The sequence below is a fragment of the Rhinopithecus roxellana genome, chromosome 1, assembly GCF_007565055.1.
Source record: "Rhinopithecus roxellana isolate Shanxi Qingling chromosome 1, ASM756505v1, whole genome shotgun sequence".
NCBI lineage: Eukaryota > Metazoa > Chordata > Mammalia > Primates > Cercopithecidae > Rhinopithecus > Rhinopithecus roxellana.
Window position 1 is genome coordinate 65,728,541 of NC_044549.1, and position 17,762 is coordinate 65,746,302.

General features: G+C 35.6%; 1 pseudogene; it reads left to right on the top strand.

Moving 5' to 3' along the window:
• Positions 1 to 379: 379 nt before the first annotated feature.
• LOC104680159 overlaps positions 380 to 17,762 on the top strand; it is an 84,058-nt pseudogene continuing 66,675 nt past the window's right edge.

A 17,762-nucleotide genomic window follows, 5' to 3' on the forward strand; every position in this document is an offset into this window, starting at 1 on the left:
GACTGGTGCATTTACAATCCTCTAGCTAGACATAAAAGTTCTCCAAGTCCCCACTAGATTAGCTAGACACAGAGTACTGATTGGAGCATTTACAAACCTTGAGCTAGACACAGAGTGCTGTTTGGCATATTTACAATCCTCTAGCTAGACATAAAAGTTCTCCAAGTCCCCACAGGACTCAGGAGCCCAGCTGGCTCAGCCTAATGGATCCCGTGCCAGGGCCCCGATAGAGCTGCCCAACAGTCTCATGCTGCCCGCCTGCACTCCTCAGACCTTGGGTGGTCAATGGGACCAGGCACTGTGGAGCAGGGGCCAGCACCCATTGGGGAGGTGGGGAAGCTCGGTCCCCTCCAGAACCCACTACGAGGCGAGCTCGGGCATGGCGGGCTGCAGGTCCGGAGCCCTGCCCCAGGGACAGGCAGCTGAGGCCCCACAAGAATTCGAGCGTGGAAGCGGGCAGGCCGGCAGTGCTCCTGGGACCCTGTGCAACTTCCACAGCTGCTGGCCTGGGTGCTAAGCCCTTCACTACTGTGGCTAGCAGCCCCTAGTGCGGGGCCCACCAAGCCGCGCCCACCCAGAACTCACGTTGGCCGGCGAGAGTGCCCTGCGAAGCCCCGGTTCCCGTCCGGGCCTGTGCCTCCACACCTCCCCACAAGCAGAGGGAGCTGGCTCCTGCTTCTGCCAGCCCAGAGGGAGGCTCCCACAGTGCAGCAGTGGGCTGAAGGGCTCCTCAAGTGTGGCCAGAGCAGAATCCAAGGAGGCGCTGAGAGCCAGCAAGGGCTGCCAGCACGTTGTCACCTCTCAATTACAGGCAACCACCACCACGCCCGGCTAATTTTTGTATTTTTAGTAGAGACTGGGTTTCACCATGTTGGTCAGGCTGGTCTCGAACTCTAACCTCGTGATCCACCTGCTTCGGCCTTCCAAAGTGCTGGGATTACAAGCGTGAGCCACGGCACCCGGCCAGCTTATTATTCTATGTTTTGTAGATATTCTATTTTTTGTAGAGACAGGGTATTGCCGTGTTGCCCAGGCTAGTCCCCAACTCCTGGCCTCACGTGATCTGCTAAAGTGCTGGGAATACAGGCACGAGCACTGCACCTGGCAGATGTTTATTTTTAAATAAATAAGAACAAATCAGTAATATAATGGTAAAAATAGACTACGCTATAACATTAAGAAAGAGATTAGCTTTAGCTCTTCACTGAATGGATGTGACCTAGACTCTCTTTGGTTTAGGATCAATGGTAACATTCTATGTGATTATTTCCAGCTGAATCATTAATGTTTTATATGTTTTATACAGACAGTTATGAACAGACATAAAGCATTCCCACACTAAAAAATGTGTGTTTAAAAAAAAACCCAAAACATGTAAATATATGTGTGTGTTAACAATAGACTTTAAAGATATCAAATTCTTTAAAAATGCATTATTAAAATTATAAAAATTCTTCTAGCAGTTATGAAGTTTAATACTTCAAAGCCGATAACTTTAATTTGCATATATAAGGATGTAGCTGACTATTAAATTATCTGACAAGCTTTAATGTCTTTTCATATCATTTTAACTGTAAGGACACTTTCATTGTATTATCATTGTATGACTGTGGAACCTCGTTTTCTACGAACTCTTACATTGTTCTCTTTCTTTGAAATACATTTCCAGCGAAACTATTTCCTGTTTATTTCCCCAGCATCATATCCAAGCTCCTTCCTCTCTGGAGGTTTTTATAATTATTGTGACTCTCACTCTTTGTTGAACTTCCATATCCCATACTTCCCCCCTTCATGGGTGCCTTAGTAGTATTAGACATAAGTACTGTCACCATGTTGTACCTGTTTTTTCCCAAAGCACCTAGTACAGTGCTGAATTGAAGCACTGACTTAATGAAAAATTGATTGTTTAATTAAGCTTAATGCTTGTACAAGAGTAATCCATTTCCTGACTCTGCATAACACAGAACTCACTGATTATCAGGGACTGTGCTTCTTGCTGAACATTTATTCCGAAAAAAAATATTAAAGCCTTGAGTTAAAAGAATCATGCCAGATTAATACTCATCCCTATATGACATGTCAGGAGTTATTTGTGCCAGGTGTAATATGGTGACTTTTGCCCTACTTTCTATTTTTCAAATAAGATTCAGAGGGAAGCTCTGTAGACAAACAACATTCTTTCCTTCTTTGCAGGACCAAATATCATTCTACATAAATAAATAAATAAACAATAAATAAGTAAATAACAAAAAATCTCACTGGCTGAAAGGCCTTTACATTCAGAATGTTTTCTTTTAAAAATCCTATCTCCTTTGGGAGGCTGAGGCTGGCGGATCACAAGGTCAAGAGATAGAGACCATCCTGGCCAACATGGTGAAACCCTGTCTCTATTAAAAATACAAAAATTAACTGGGCGTGGTGGCATGCACTTGTAGTCCCAGCTACTCAGGAGGCTGAGGCAGGAGAATCTCTTGAACCTAGGAGGTGGTGGTTGCAGTGAGCCCAGATCGCACCACAGAGCAAGAGTCCTTAAAAAAAAAAAAAAAAAAAAAAAAAAAATCCTTTCTCTTACCAGTGGGAAAGCTCCCAACGAAGTATATTTTCAGAAAAAAAAAAAAAAAAAAAAAAAAAATGACAAAAAAGTTTTAAGTTGAAAATTGAAATGAATGGAATTTTTAAAAGACTGGGGAAATAGAAGTTGGGAATGAAAATTTAAACCGAACAAAGAAACGGCAAATAAAGGAAAACAAGAGTGTGCCCTTGGTAGTCTTTCTTTTTTAAACTTATAGGATCTTCAATTATTTTCTACTTTCTCCCAAATGACTGTGAACCCCAGAATCCTTTAAATAGAGGGAATATGTCATACCACACTGTAGTTAATATCAGCAAATATGCATTCTTGATAAGTTGAGATATCAACAAGTTTTTGTTTAAGTTGAATCGTAAGGACTGCACAAAGGTAAGTCCTGTTTCAGATAAATAAAAATTGCTTTAGCATGTAAACCCTTATAATAGCTCACTCTAATTTTAATTAATAACTGACATAGAAACCCTACAAAATAAATAAAAGCTATTATTTTGACAACATATGGCAAACACAATACGTGATTTTTTTCTCTCTTTCTTGTTTTGTATCATCTGTATTGTTACAAGGTAACTTGAATTTGGCTGCCTAAGAGACAATAAAATACAGGCTGCCCTTTTCAAATATTTATACTTCTTTTAGATAGAAAAATACTACAGAAGTATGTAAAATAAAGAAGGAACAAAAAGATGTTCTTATATAATTCATGTGGGATTTTAACTCATGCAGAATTTTTGAAACCCATTACAATTCAGAAGTCTCTGACTCACTGACTTCATTAATTTTGCAAAGGAATTAATTTAGCTACTACTAAAATTGCAAGCTATTATCAACATGCTTTTGAGAGGACACTATTTTTAAAACAATAGTTAGAAATTAATCATTATTTCACAAACTAACCTGTGTATTTTCAGGAGAAAAATAAAATGCCGCAATTATTTTTGCTGCGTTTCTGTGGAATCACAGTAAGTTTTAAACCAATTACCTTTGACCCGGAGGCTATGAATCTCCCCCTGGAAATGGATGAGATTTTTTTCCTTAGCCCAAAGTTGAAGTAACAGAAATAAAATAACGTGGCAAACCTATACCTCGCTTAAAACTGTTGGCAGAGAAATATTTACATTTGAAAATATTCCCTAGAAGTTTTAAAGTCATACATTTCCATGTTCGATGTCATTAGCTCGTCACTGAGAGTTCTGCCCATCTGCTTCCTGCATTTGACAGAGGAAATATGATAGATGGGTTATTTTACAAAAATGGTGAGGACTCTACTTTTCCTGGGGTCTTTGTTTAGTATTCATTCTTTTAGTATTCATTATTTCACTTGTCCACGCACTCTCAGATATACTCAATAAACATTTATGGACTTCTAAATGAGGTGCCATGGTAGACACTTGGGAAACAGTAATGAACAAAAAGAGTCTTGATTTCCATTCTTGTGGAATTCACAGACCTAAAAGTTTAGTAGAGAAATTACACTAACCAAATTATGCAACAAATAAATATAAAATTACAATTATAATTGTTGCTACGGTGAGAGGGGTGTGGTACCACTTGAAGTTTTGGGTTAGGCTAAGAAAAAGCTTCCCTGAGGATGTAAAATTTAAGCTGAAATATGAAGGATACTTAGAAGTAAAACAAGTTAAAAGGATGGGTGGGAAGAGAATATACCAGGGAAAGGGAGGGGCATACATTCACTCATTCCTGTATTTAACACTAGTTATGGGTGCTGACCAAATTACAGGTGCTGTTCTCAGCACGGGACACTGGGGAAACAGTTACCATGAGACTTTTGGGATGATCCTGAGAAGCTACATGGTCTTAGTGACTGAAAGAAGGTCAAGAAGCTTGGAGTATGGGATGTAGGAGGAGAGATATGAATTGGAACCTAATGCTTGGTGGCAGAAGGAACACACAGGGACTTGTAGGCATTGCTTTCATCCTAAGAACAATGTGAAGCCACTGTCAATCTAAGCAGGGGAATGCGGGTTGCGGTGGGGAGGTGTTATGATTCAATCATGTTGTGTTTTAAAAATTACCTTGAGTACCTGTTTGGAAAACATTTACAGAGGCCATTTTAAACCCCTTCCCAGATCAATTGGTCTTTGAGGAAGCCCCTTGCCTTCCTTTTCCAGAAGGTTTGGCGTTAACGAAACATATGCAAGATGACTCTATTCATTCTACAATACTTGATCCTTTAGAATATAACCATCAGCCCCACTTTATAATAAATCTCAGGCGGATCACTTGGGTAAATGGAAGAATCATATAGGACTGCAGTTGAATGATAAAAATAGTGTCTTCTTTGATCTAAACAGTGCGTATGTTCACAGGCACATATAACTCTTTGTTTCCTATGACAGAAAAAATGTCTGTTCCTTTCATTTACCTTCACGTTATCATTCTCTAGAATATTTGAGATGACTGAAAATCTGTTTACCATCTTGATTAGACTGGTACACATTTATTCCTTTAACATATTTTAAATGGGTTTTCCCATTTGCATTCAATCAGGTTTATTTTTTATCATGACAAGTTGGTGGTAGCGTTATTTGGCTGTCAAAATGGGCTCTGACGATGTGTGTTTGTTGAAACAAACAACAAGAAATTATTAAGAAGCTATGCATGTACTCCACCGGGTGCTTGTGTAGCGCTCATAGGTTTTTATCAGATGGATCATTCATCCTGTAAATATCCCGCTAGCTACACACACACACACATCAAGCAGTCAGTAGTTTTCCATGCACAGTGTTTTTCCTCTTCTGCCTTTAAAAAGAGTTCACTAGATCTCAGTTGTGTAGACATTGGGGTAGGTTCTTTTTACAAGAATCAGACATGTTGCTGTGTCATTTCCTCTGGAGGTAGCTGAATTTTAGAGCATAAAAGTGGGCTCACCAGCATGTTTTCTGTAGCAACACTATGTACAATACTTTCAGCCAAATGTTTGTAGAATTGAAAAATGGAGCCACAGGTGCAGTACCAAACAATTGTTACTGGTGGAAATAAAGTTTTATAACATAATTTTATACTAAAGCAGTAATTTTTGTTATCTAGTAGCCTTAAATAAGATGTATGTATGCATGAGAGGAGAGGCAAAGTAATTCAGGGCTTAAATGTGTGGTATGTAGACAAAAACAGAATGGGTTCTAATCTTGTATCCACCATTTGTCACTTCTATGACATTGGCCAACTGATCCTCTCTGTGGATCAGTTATCTGAGCTCTGAAATTGGTACAATAATAAAAACAACCTCATCAAGTTTTGGTGAGGATTAACTGAGAAAGAGAATGTGAAGTCCTTAGGAACGTGCCTGGCATATGGTAAGGGATAAAAAAAATTAATAGTATTAGGGTGGTTCAAAAGTAATTGTGTTTTTTGCTATTAAAAGTAATAATTACATCACATAAGCTGAATGAACTGTATGATTGAAAGTCACAACAGCACTAGCTCTTTAAGACTCAGACTTTGTGGGGAATATTGCTTAGTTTTCAACTGTTTGCCTGCAATTTTCTGAGTGACAGCCAAATGAAGAAAAAAAAAGATATAGGGAAAGATTGACTTATGAAATTCAAATAAGTGGCATTTCAAACCACTGTTCAGTTCTTCATCACTGAGAAACAGCTTATTTTTGCATATTTAAAAGATGAAAGAAAATGCATACATATTAATTTTAAATTAGGCTTTCTAATGGGGGAACTTTTCAAGTAATTTCCTATGGTGGAAAAATGCAGAATTCATGCTCAAGTGAACCTCTTAGTGTTTTGGGCAAGAATAAATTAATTATAGCAATTGAAGGTATGCCCAAAGCTCTTCACATTTTGAGGAAGAGATTGGGTACACACACACACACACACACACACACACACACACACACGCACATACACACACACACACGCATGTGTAAACTCAAAAACATTGGATGGAAAATAGGTACAATAATTATACTTTTACTCTCTGGTTTCCTATCGGTGGAAAGTTTTAAGATTTCTGGATGTTTTGGTTTTGGGGGGGATTTTTTTGATAACATTGAAGTTACTGTTAGGAAAGTAAGAGTGATTTACTATTTGAAGATATAGAAGACTACTGGTTTTCCATTCAAGTCGCTACCTAAAGCATTCACTTATCCAGATTGTAGCAAATTCATGTAATAATTTGTTTTTCCCTATAAAGGAACTCAGAAAATTTTCAGCAATAGAATAATTGTCCATTTTAGTAACTAAATCATTAAACAATGTTTACACTTAAGTTCAGTAAGCTTCCATCCTCCAATTGTTTTAAATCCATTTGCAATGAAATTATGGAGGATTCAAACAGTGTGAAGGTTGATGTTGTTGAACTTGGTCATGATGTATTAATATGGTCAGCTTGGAATTCGCTTTCCTTTCTAGCTCTGTAAATCCGACCTATCCATGTGGTCTGTATCAAGTACTTCCCCATCTATGAAGCTTTCCAAGCATTCTCTGACACTAATCATAATAATCATGTTTTGATTGTTCTTATATTGCTAATAATACCATTATATCTACTATCACCCATTAACATCCAAATCACCATCATCATCATTATGTTCTTCTTCATCAATAATATTTATCAAGTGCTCAATATGAGCCATATTCTATACTAAAGACCTTATGTTCATTTTATTTGGTCATCCCTCTACTGTAATTCTACTATTATTATCTACCGATGCTTGAGAAACAGTCTTGCAAAGTTTAAATACCTATCCAAGCTCACATTGCAAATAAATGCCAGAAACAGACTTTTAATCCCAGCAGCCTAACTGCAAAGCCCTAATTTCTTAACCCCCTTATAATTACTATAAATTTGTTATTTATTTATTTAAAATTTTATTTATTTATTTATTTATTTATTTTTGAGACAGAGTCTTGCTCTGTCGCCCAGGCTGGAGTGTAATGGTGTGATCTCGGCCCACTGCAACCTCCGCCTTTCAGGTTCAAGTGATTCTCCTGCCTCAGCCTCCTGAGAAGCTGGGATTACAAGCGCCCACTACCATGCCTGGCTGATTTTTCTATTTTTAGTAGAGACAGCATTTTGCCATTTTGGCCAGGCTGGTCTTGAACTCTTGACCTCGGGTGATCCACCCACCTTGGCCTTCCAAAGTGCTAGGATTATAGGCGGGAGCCACAGCGCCCGGTTTCCAACTTTTAATTTAAACATCAGATATTTAACTTTTAGATTTTCCATGCCTTGTCTCCTTCTTTGGAAACTTCTTTGCAGCAGAGACTTCTATTTGTCCCCAAATGCCTTTCTCCCTTTCTTCATTAGAATTGCAATCTTTAAATTTTAGCTGAGCACCCAGTAATCAAAAGTAAGAATCTTATATCCTAGCTTCCTTATGCATACAAGTGATTAAGTCTGGATAATGACATGTCAATGGGAATTCTTCTTGGAAAGGAGAAGATGTGTAATCCTTTGATCCTTTCTTCATTCTCTTGGCTGGATTTGGGTTCTGGAGCTGGTACTAGACCAGCCACCTTAGAATATGTTATGGAGACCACATGCCGAGGATGGCTGAGAAGAAATGCAGAAAGACTCTTGGTCCTTGACAGTGTGATGCACTGACCAACCCTAAACAGACTCTTTCTACACTTATTTCATTTGAGATGGAATACATTTCTACTGTACTGATATTTCAATTGTTTTGAGTTTTTGGTCTCTTGAAGCCGACCTAATCCTACCTAATACACTCTTAGAGGGCAGAGTGACTTTTTATACAAGTAAGAATACTCATAACATGTTTAAAAGGCACTTGATAAATATCATATTACTTTATGGTAATTATAGATTTCCAAATATCTCCAAGGTCTATCAAAAATAGTAGTCTAGTATACATAATCTAAAACTGTAGTATATTTGAAACCCTCAGAATTGGACAGTTTATTAGACTAAGCTTTATTTTGGAGCCACTTCTTCCATATTAACACAGGGGATATTTGATATAAAATGCTATTATATATAGTTGGAAGTACATATATATATATATATATATATATATATATATATATATATATTGCTGAGAGAATAAAAGTATACTGCATTTTAAAAAACACAATTTCCTTTTTGAATTGATGTCATCCTTTACCACAGCAATCTAACTGGCATTATTAAAAACCCTGTCAGGAATTACTATACAAATCCTCACTCTAATAATCATACACATGCTTGTCCACCTAACTGAGGCCATTGTAATGTGGCACTACAAAGAGAATAGTCTAGAAGTTAGTTCAAACCAATTCGAGATGCAAGTCAATATAAGAATTGTCTTCCCACAAGAGATATCAATAATACAGAGCTGAGATGCTGAAGAAAAAAGAATAAATCACAAAATTATTTAAAAGCTAACCTTGCATAGTTTGGAATTAGTTTTGTCTTGGGAAAATTGTCTAATTCCCTACTTTCTCAGAATATGTGACCATCCTGTGATAGAATAAAATAATAAAAGTACATTCAGTCATTTCTTCTTTTACTTGTTAACTCAATCCTTCAATAATATTTCCAAGCCCATACTGTGGGCTAGACACCTGTCTCATATCTGGTTATATAGGCATAAACAATATTGACAAAAGTCATGCCTTCCTGGAGCTCATTTTCTTATGGGGGAAGACAGACAAAAATTATATATTTTTAATATAGTGGTTAAGATTAATAAGATATTGAGATTGAAAGTGATTGAAGGCAAGGGGAAATCAGGTTAGTCCCCTCTGAGAATGTATAATTTGAGCTGAGATGTAGGTGACAAGATACGCCATTCTTACAAAAATTTGAGGGAAAAGGCTCCAACCAGAGGAAACAAGAATTGCACAGCTCTTAAGACTGGAACAAACTTTGCTGATTCAGAAGATGGGAGATAACTTCAAGGTTTCTGGAACAAAGTGGAGAAGGGGTGAGTGGTGCTAAGATCAGAGGAATAGGCAGGACTGGGTCGTATAGGACCCTGAAGGGTGTGGTAAGATGTTTGCAATTTATTGTAAGTTCTTTCAGTGTGACATCTAATGGAAGTGACAGTTTTGTGTTAGAGACCCATAGCTCTTTTGCTGTCTGTAGTTTTCTACATAAACTTAGAAATAGATTTTTAGAATGTCAACTCCTCATATCCATAGAAGTTAAGTCACTATCATTGCCAGAAACTATCTGGCATTTCATAAGTGTTCATATTAATGGGACTATGGAAGCTGCAATAAATCAAGGATTCTTGTGACTTATGATAAATTATAAATCTTAATTATGAGCCTCATTTTACTCATACTGAAAGCATACAGAAATAGAAAATTCAGTGTAACCTGTCAGGAATAATTAATTTGAATAATATTGATTTTAACTTTAGATCTGTCATTTCCTATTTAATTATATTTTATATTCACCTTTTCTTATTTATTACACTGTATACGCATTTTAAAAATATATCTTTGAAAAACTGTAGTGAACTATTAAAAACATAAATAAGTGAGCACATGGAGAAACAATAACAGCAAATTGAGCACATGGGGAAACAGTAAAACCAAATCGCGTGTTTGTGAAATATTCTTATATTGTTTGCAAATAATGTAAAGTATATTCTGCTCATTGGACTTACATTATGGAATTAAGAATAAGAAGCAGGTGCTGCATCTTGTTTGTAGGATCTAAGTCAGAGGCAATGAACATGCACACATGTGGCTGCTCCTATAAGGAATGCAGGCATCACCAACTAGTTGGCTCCTGGAAAGTCCTGCGTCAACCTCAGAATCTTTTCATCATTGCAGTTTAGTCAACCACCACTCGTAAATGATTTGTCAAGAAAAACTAGTCCAAGATTTGCTCTTGCCTTAAACCGACAATGAACAAAGAAGATATACATCTTTTGCGGGTGTGAAAGTTCTCTGTTCATTTGTTACAACAGAGGATAATTTAGAAAGAATGTGGACATTGAAGTTTAATTAAAATCGTCTTGAACCAGGATAGGATGCTTATATTGGGCAGGTTCCTTAGCTTCCCTAAGTCTTTCTCTTCTTCAGTAGAAAATGAAAATGACATTTTATTTATGGGATTTAGGGAAAAATAAACAAAATACTTGATGTATTGAAAGTATTTAACAAATATTTGATTCCATATTTTTCCTAGAATATTAAATGGTATTACCTTGGTCTAGAGATTCAAAAATTTTTTACTCCCAAGTGAGTATTCTTTCCACTCCCACTATAAATGGTATCTGGATTCTTATTTAAGGAAATACTTAAAAGAATATAAACACATGCCATATACACACATATATTAAACTTAATTGTTACTATTTCAAGATCTTATTGCTTTTATCTTAAGGTCTTTGAAAGACATATAAAGGCTAAGAACACTGTGATCTTTAAAATGAGTTCTAAAGAAGAGAGAAGGAGTTAAGAGGTGGGGAAAGGTTCATTGCTTTTGGTTAAGAATAAGAAAAAATATTTGAAATGATTTAAGTTTGCAATATTTGAGCAAATATTAAAGATTTCATTTTGATAATATTACAAAATAAAATGTTATCAGAAATTATTGGGCATAAAATATCTACTTGTGTGAATTTCTATGAAACAGGAATTAAAATTTAGGGTCCAGGTACCCATAAAAATCTCATTGTAAATTGCGCTATTTTTTGTACTAAGATTGTATTTCTACATAGTTTGTACAATCTTTAAAATTGTCCTCAACAGTGAAAGCCATATTCAAAGCAATCTTTCTTTCAAAGTTTCTATGTTCTTTCTTTGTCCATAAGACACTATCATTTCAATCTATTAGAGGTTCTCCAACTATATAGTTGGTAGCATCTGAAAAATGCAGATTCTCACTGCATACCCATACATTTTAGTTAAGAGGGCCTGTGATAGACTGAGGTGGAACAAAGGGTTCATATCAGAAATTTCTAGTGGTTGGGAGGCGTTTTGTAATTCTCAAATAATGTTATTTTATTTGTTTTAGTCATATTATTTCATTTATTTTAAAAATTTCAAACAATATTTTAAAATAGTATAGAAGTCCCACTTTCAAAATGAATGGTTACAAGAGAAGAATTACTTGGAAACACAGCACATTGAAAGGGAACAACAAGTTTTATTTATTTTTGAGCCTTCAGTTTGGTGCTGGTTACTCAACAAATGTTTGTTGAATAAATGAATAATCTGAATGAAGCTTTACCTTTTTGAAAATGAGATGACTGCTCTCCCATGAAATATAAATGCAAAAAGACACCTTTATAGATTTTAATTTCCTTCTAGACTCCCAAACTGCAACAGCTGCTTTATATAGTGCAGGAATATTGTTCTTATTCACTTACTCTGACCCTGAAAATGTCTGTTACAAATAACTGAGCTCTCTAATAGTTCATAATGACCCTGTTCTCTGAGCAGAACTAATCAGTAATTTGGAATCAAATCGGTAATTCTAAAAATGAGACATTGCTCACATTGATTCTTACGTGGTCATCATGTTTGCATTGAAGGAGACAATTACAATATGTTAGTATCAATCAATATTATGAATAAATTTTCAAACCATGAGGGGTGATGACTATGACCTATTGTGATGTTAATTTCCTGTTCACCCCTAATGCCAATTGTTTGCAGTGAGAAAGCTACTATTACTATGGAAAACTCATACTTCCAATTAAAATGACAATATTTCAGGGTTTTTTGCTTTTGATTTTGCCTCCGTTTGAATTATTTGCAGTAATATAAGGGGTTTTTGTTTTGTTTTGTTTTGTTTGTTTGTTTTTTACCTATAGTGTGGTTTAAAATGTTTTTAAATACAAATCAGAATCTTTTCAGTACTCATTGTGTTGACTGATGATGTATTCAAAAGTCTTAAAACGATATTTTTAAAATATACTGAGGGCCAGGCATGGGGCCCATGCCTGTGATCCCAGCACTTTGGATGCCGAGTTGGGCGGATCACGAGGTCAGGAGATTGAGACTATCCTGGCCAACACGTCTCTACTAAAAATACAAAATTAGCTGGGCGTGGTGGCACATGCCTGTAATCCTAGCTACTTGGGAGGCTGTGGCAGGAGAATCACTTGAACCGGGAGTCGGAGGTTGCAGTGAGCCGAGATCGTGCCACTGCACTCCAGCCTGGCGACGGAGACTCTGTCTCAAAAAAAAAAAAAAAAAGAAAGAAAAAGAAAAGAAAAAAAAAAGATATTGATGGTTATTTTCCATAGAAAAAAAATCCATGTTGGGCCATAAATAGATTGCAGAAAACGCCTAACTCTGTTAGGTCAATTATTGACAGCAAGGAAGTCAAAGCCATAATAACATAATTGTCATGGGGCCATTTAGCATTACTTGGAGAAAATCTCTTGACCAGCCTGCAACTGAAGTCTTGAACCATTGACTCAAAACCCAGTCTGCTATTAAAATGTTGATTAGGTGAAAGAGCTTAATTGGTTTAGTGCAAATTCACCATCTTAAACAATTTTTTAAAATAATAAAACCTATAACTTACAGTTGGGTCAACAAAGTGTTACCTTCATATTTGATAGGCATTTTGGTTATATATTTTAAACAGCTACAAATTCCAAATCACAGATGGCCTAGGTACTAAGATAATATTAATACACAACTTCATAGTGAATAAATGTAGCCATGAAACACGATCTTTAGTAGAAATTTGCTACTAAACCCTGGGTACCTGTTTCCCTTGGGCAAGTTTTATCTCAAACACAAAGCAACTAATCTTCTTAATCTTTCTTGACAACCCAACGACTTTCAGCTAGTGATAATGATCTATAATTTGATATACGTGAAAGAATAATGGTCAGGTTCATTTTCTATTCAACTCAAAAAATGATTTTTCTATAAATCCTTATAGTGTGTCTAGGTAAGAGCTCAGTCAGTATGCACTCCCTCTCACTGAAAACAATAGTTAAACAACACCTATTATTACCAATTGTAAAGGTACATTCTCAGTTTTTCTCTTAAATATTTAAATTTTAAATTTTTGGTTAAATTTAATCATACTGAAAATAAATGTTAAATTCTACATTTAATGTAGAGTCACTTTATTACATTCTATATGCAAGTATGTGATTAATCTATGTCTTTTTCAGTAATGCAAATGATTCTTTATCATTTGAATGTTTAACTGCTCAAGTTTTATTGCCAGTGTACTTTTATTATGTTTTCATTAATTATTTTTTAAGAAATTTGATTAATAGTATCCTGCTAACTTGAAATCCTAGTAGAGTGCCTTAGAAGATTTTGAGAGCTTATCGAAATCAAACTGGAAGGAAACATTGCTTTGCACTGAATTCTGCCAGTTACCAAAATCACATCACACAGTGATCCCGACGTAGATAGGAAGAAAGCAGTGGTGTGACCTGTATCACAAATCACAGTCACAGTCATTTCATGAAAAATATCTTCTTTGGGAAAATAAAAATTACCTGGTAGATATCTCAAGATGTTTAATTTTCCCCGTGGAAAGAGGAAGATGCCAGTCAATGTATGATGTTCTTTCCAAAGGAGCATCACCTGCAAATTCACTGATACCGTATTTCTGCAGTGTTTTAGAAACAGAAATTGTGTTGTGCTCGTCATGACTCTCTGAAAACTTTTTAGCATTCAGGATTGTAAGTGCCAGAAACAGTCTTGATTATATTTTATGAAAATGTGTCAGAAATATTACTTATACTTATAAATCACTAGGTTGGAATAACCAGTACCTGAAGTTGGCCATCTTTATTTTAATAGGTGTACATATGTACTATGCATAACTCATGCTTCAGAAATTGTTACTACTCAACCTACTTACTTAGTATGAAATTTCTTCTTTAGTATATTATCATCCACTGTAATTCAAAATTATATAAAGGATTGATTTTGAAAACAAATCTTCCCAAGGTCTAGTTTCTGGCTCAGCTTTTAAAGGCTAAGCCTATTGACAATATAATATTATAATTTATGAATATTGCAAAGAGGATGGATAGTGGAAATGTGGAAAATGCCATAGTACTTTGTCATAGAACCCATACAAATATAATACTTGTGAAAAATGGAATATTATTTTGGCAGCAATTTACAGTAAGGGTAGGGACCAGTGTAGGGATGAGAAACTATTGCGGCTAGAAAAATGATGCCAATGGAAAAACTGTATTTCAGATTCATAGTAGTTGTATTGATTCATAAAGTGATGTACTTTTTTTAATTAAGTATCAATAGAATTAAAATCAATTAGTAACATGTATGAGAGTTCCTCTGTGAATTGAGAAATATCTTTATTCAATTTGACATATTCCAGTCATTCTTAGTCAATAGCTCCCTCTTTAGACATATGAGAGTTATTGACATTTATTTATGCCTTGGGAAATCGAATTTACAGGGGCTTTTGTATAGGCACCCATTGAAATCTAGCTACTCTATTAATTTTGGAACAAGAAAAAAAACTCTAGAAATAAAAGGTTTAAAATAAATTACATTAAGTGCTAAACATGGAGTAAAAAATATTTTAAATAAATGAATTTGACACTTTTGTAAAATGATTTCAGTGGCAAGAAAACACAAACAATTCAGATACCTGACTACTGTCAACTTAGCTTATGAATAATATATACAACTCTATGTTTTGGGGCTTATTTTGAAACTTGGCTATGTTGTATTTTCTTATTTGTCAGCTTTCTTTTGCTCTGCATGAGCATAACTCTACAAAGTTAGAGTCTTAATATGTGACTGGGTTAGCTTCTCTTAGACTCAGTTATTGTAGGTTTCTGTCATCAACTAGAATATTATTTATTAAAGTGTGAAGTCATTATCATGCTCAATTAACAAGGTTGCTTCTCTGCTTTCTCTTTCTTTCTCTCCCTCTGTCTCTCAAGTGACATATTTATTTCCCCCAAATTAGACATTTAGTAGATTTTAGCAAATTTAAAAAATTGTGTAAACTGTCATGGAACCACCAAAAGGAAATAAAATAACAATCATTATTTATTATACCATAATACAAAATAACGTCATTTAACATTTAATATATATTCCCTTTGGTCTATTTTTATATGGATGTGTATTTTTATAAAATTGAAATAAAACTGAAAATATGGTTTTATATCATCTCCCCAAAATATAATATTATAACAAAGCCATAAATGATATATGTATTGCATTTGTGTAATTAACTATCCTTTAAAATTACCATTAAACATTTCTGAATAATGCCTCATCAGATGAAAATACAAAACTGATTTAGATGTTATTGCACATTTAGAATACAGCTTCAATGACTATCTTTACACCTATGGTTTTGAATGGCTTTCTGGGTATTTCCTTAGAGAGTTTCCTGGAAATGAAATGGTTGGTGAAAGGACAGCACATCTTTGAAATATTGTCAAGTAGCTATTCAGAGTGATTGAACAAAGATTTACTTCTAAAGAAATATTCTGAGCTGAATAATTTAAAATTGATCATTTTAAGCTAGAATTTAAATTAGCAACCCCTCCACTCCATACCTACACACAACATCCCTGTGTCCCCTCCCACTATAATAAACATCTTATTTACTCTATGTTTATGAGCACAGTGCTTTAAAATGAAGAAAGAATACAGATCTCTTATGGAGGTGTATAATAGGCATCCTGGTGGCATTTAACTGAGGTGTTTCCAGTTATTTAATTTGCATTTTAAAAGCATTTGCTTTTTATGCTTCTGAGAACATGTGCAGAACGTGCAGGTTTGTTACATAGGTACACATATGCCATGGTGGTTTGCTGCACCCATCAACCTATCATCTACATTAGGTATTTCTCCTAATGCTATCCCTCCCCTAGCACCCAACCCCCTGACAGGCCCTGATGTGTGATGTTCCCCTCCCTGTGCCCATATGTTTTCATTGTTCAACTCCTACTTGTTAGTGAGAATATGCAGTGTTTGCTTTTCTGTTCCTGTGTTAGTTTGCTGAGAATGATGGTTTCCAGCTTCATTCATGTCCCTGCAAAGAACATGAACTCATTATTTTTTATCACTGTATTCAAAGGGGTATATGTGCCATATTTTCTTTATCCAGTATAACACTGATGGGAATATGGGTTGGTTCCAAGTCTTTGCTATTGCGAATAGAGCTGCAATAAACATACATGCGCATGTGTCTTTATAGCAGAGTGATTTACAATCCTTTGGTTATATACCCAGTAATGGGATTGCTGGGTCAAATGCTATTTCTAGTTCTAGATCCTTGAGGAATCACCACACTATCTTCCACAATGGTTGAACTAATTTACACTCCCACCAACAGTGTAAAAGCATTTCTATTTCTCCACATCCTCTCCAGCATCTGTTGTTTCCTGACTTTTTAATGATCACGTCACCATTCTAAATGGCATGAAATGGTATCTCATCGTGGTTTTGATTTGCATTTCTCTAATGACCAAGGATGATGAGCTTTTTCCATATGTTTGTTGACCACATAAATGTCTTCTTTTAAAAAGTGTCTATTCACATCCTTTGCCCACTTTCTGATTTTTAAATTTTTTTTAATAAATTTGTTTATGTTCCTTGTAGATTCTAGATATTATCCCTTTGTCAGATGGACAGATTGCAAACATTTTCTCCCATTCTGTAGGTTGCCTGTTCACTCTCATGAGTTTCTTTTCCTGTGCAGAAGCTCTTTAGTTTAATTAGATCCCATTTATCAATTTTGGCTTTTGTTGCAATTGCTTTTGGTGTTTTAGTCTTGAAGTCTTTGCCCATGCCTCTGTCCTGAATGGTATTGCCTAGGTTTTCTTCAAGGGTTTTTCTGGTTTTATGTCTTACATTTAAGTGTTTGCTCCATCATGAGTTAATTTTTGTGTAAGGTGTAAGGAAGGGGTCCAGTTTCAGTTTTCTGCATATGGCCAGCCAGTTTTCCCGTTTATTAAATACGGAATCATTTCCCCATTGCTTGTTTTTGTCAGGTTTGTCAAAGATCAGATAGTTGTAGAGGTATGGTGTTATTTCTGAGGCCTCTGTTTTGTTCCATTGGTCTATATCTCTATTTTGGTACCAGTACCATACTGTTTTGGCTACTGTAGTCTGGTAGTATAGTTTGAAGTCATGTAGCGTGATGCCTCGAGCTTTGTTCTTTTTGCTTGGGATTGTCTGGCCATTTGGGTTCTTTTTTGGTTCCATACGAAATATAAAGTACTTTTTCCTAATTCTGTGAAGAAATTCAATGGTAGCTTAAT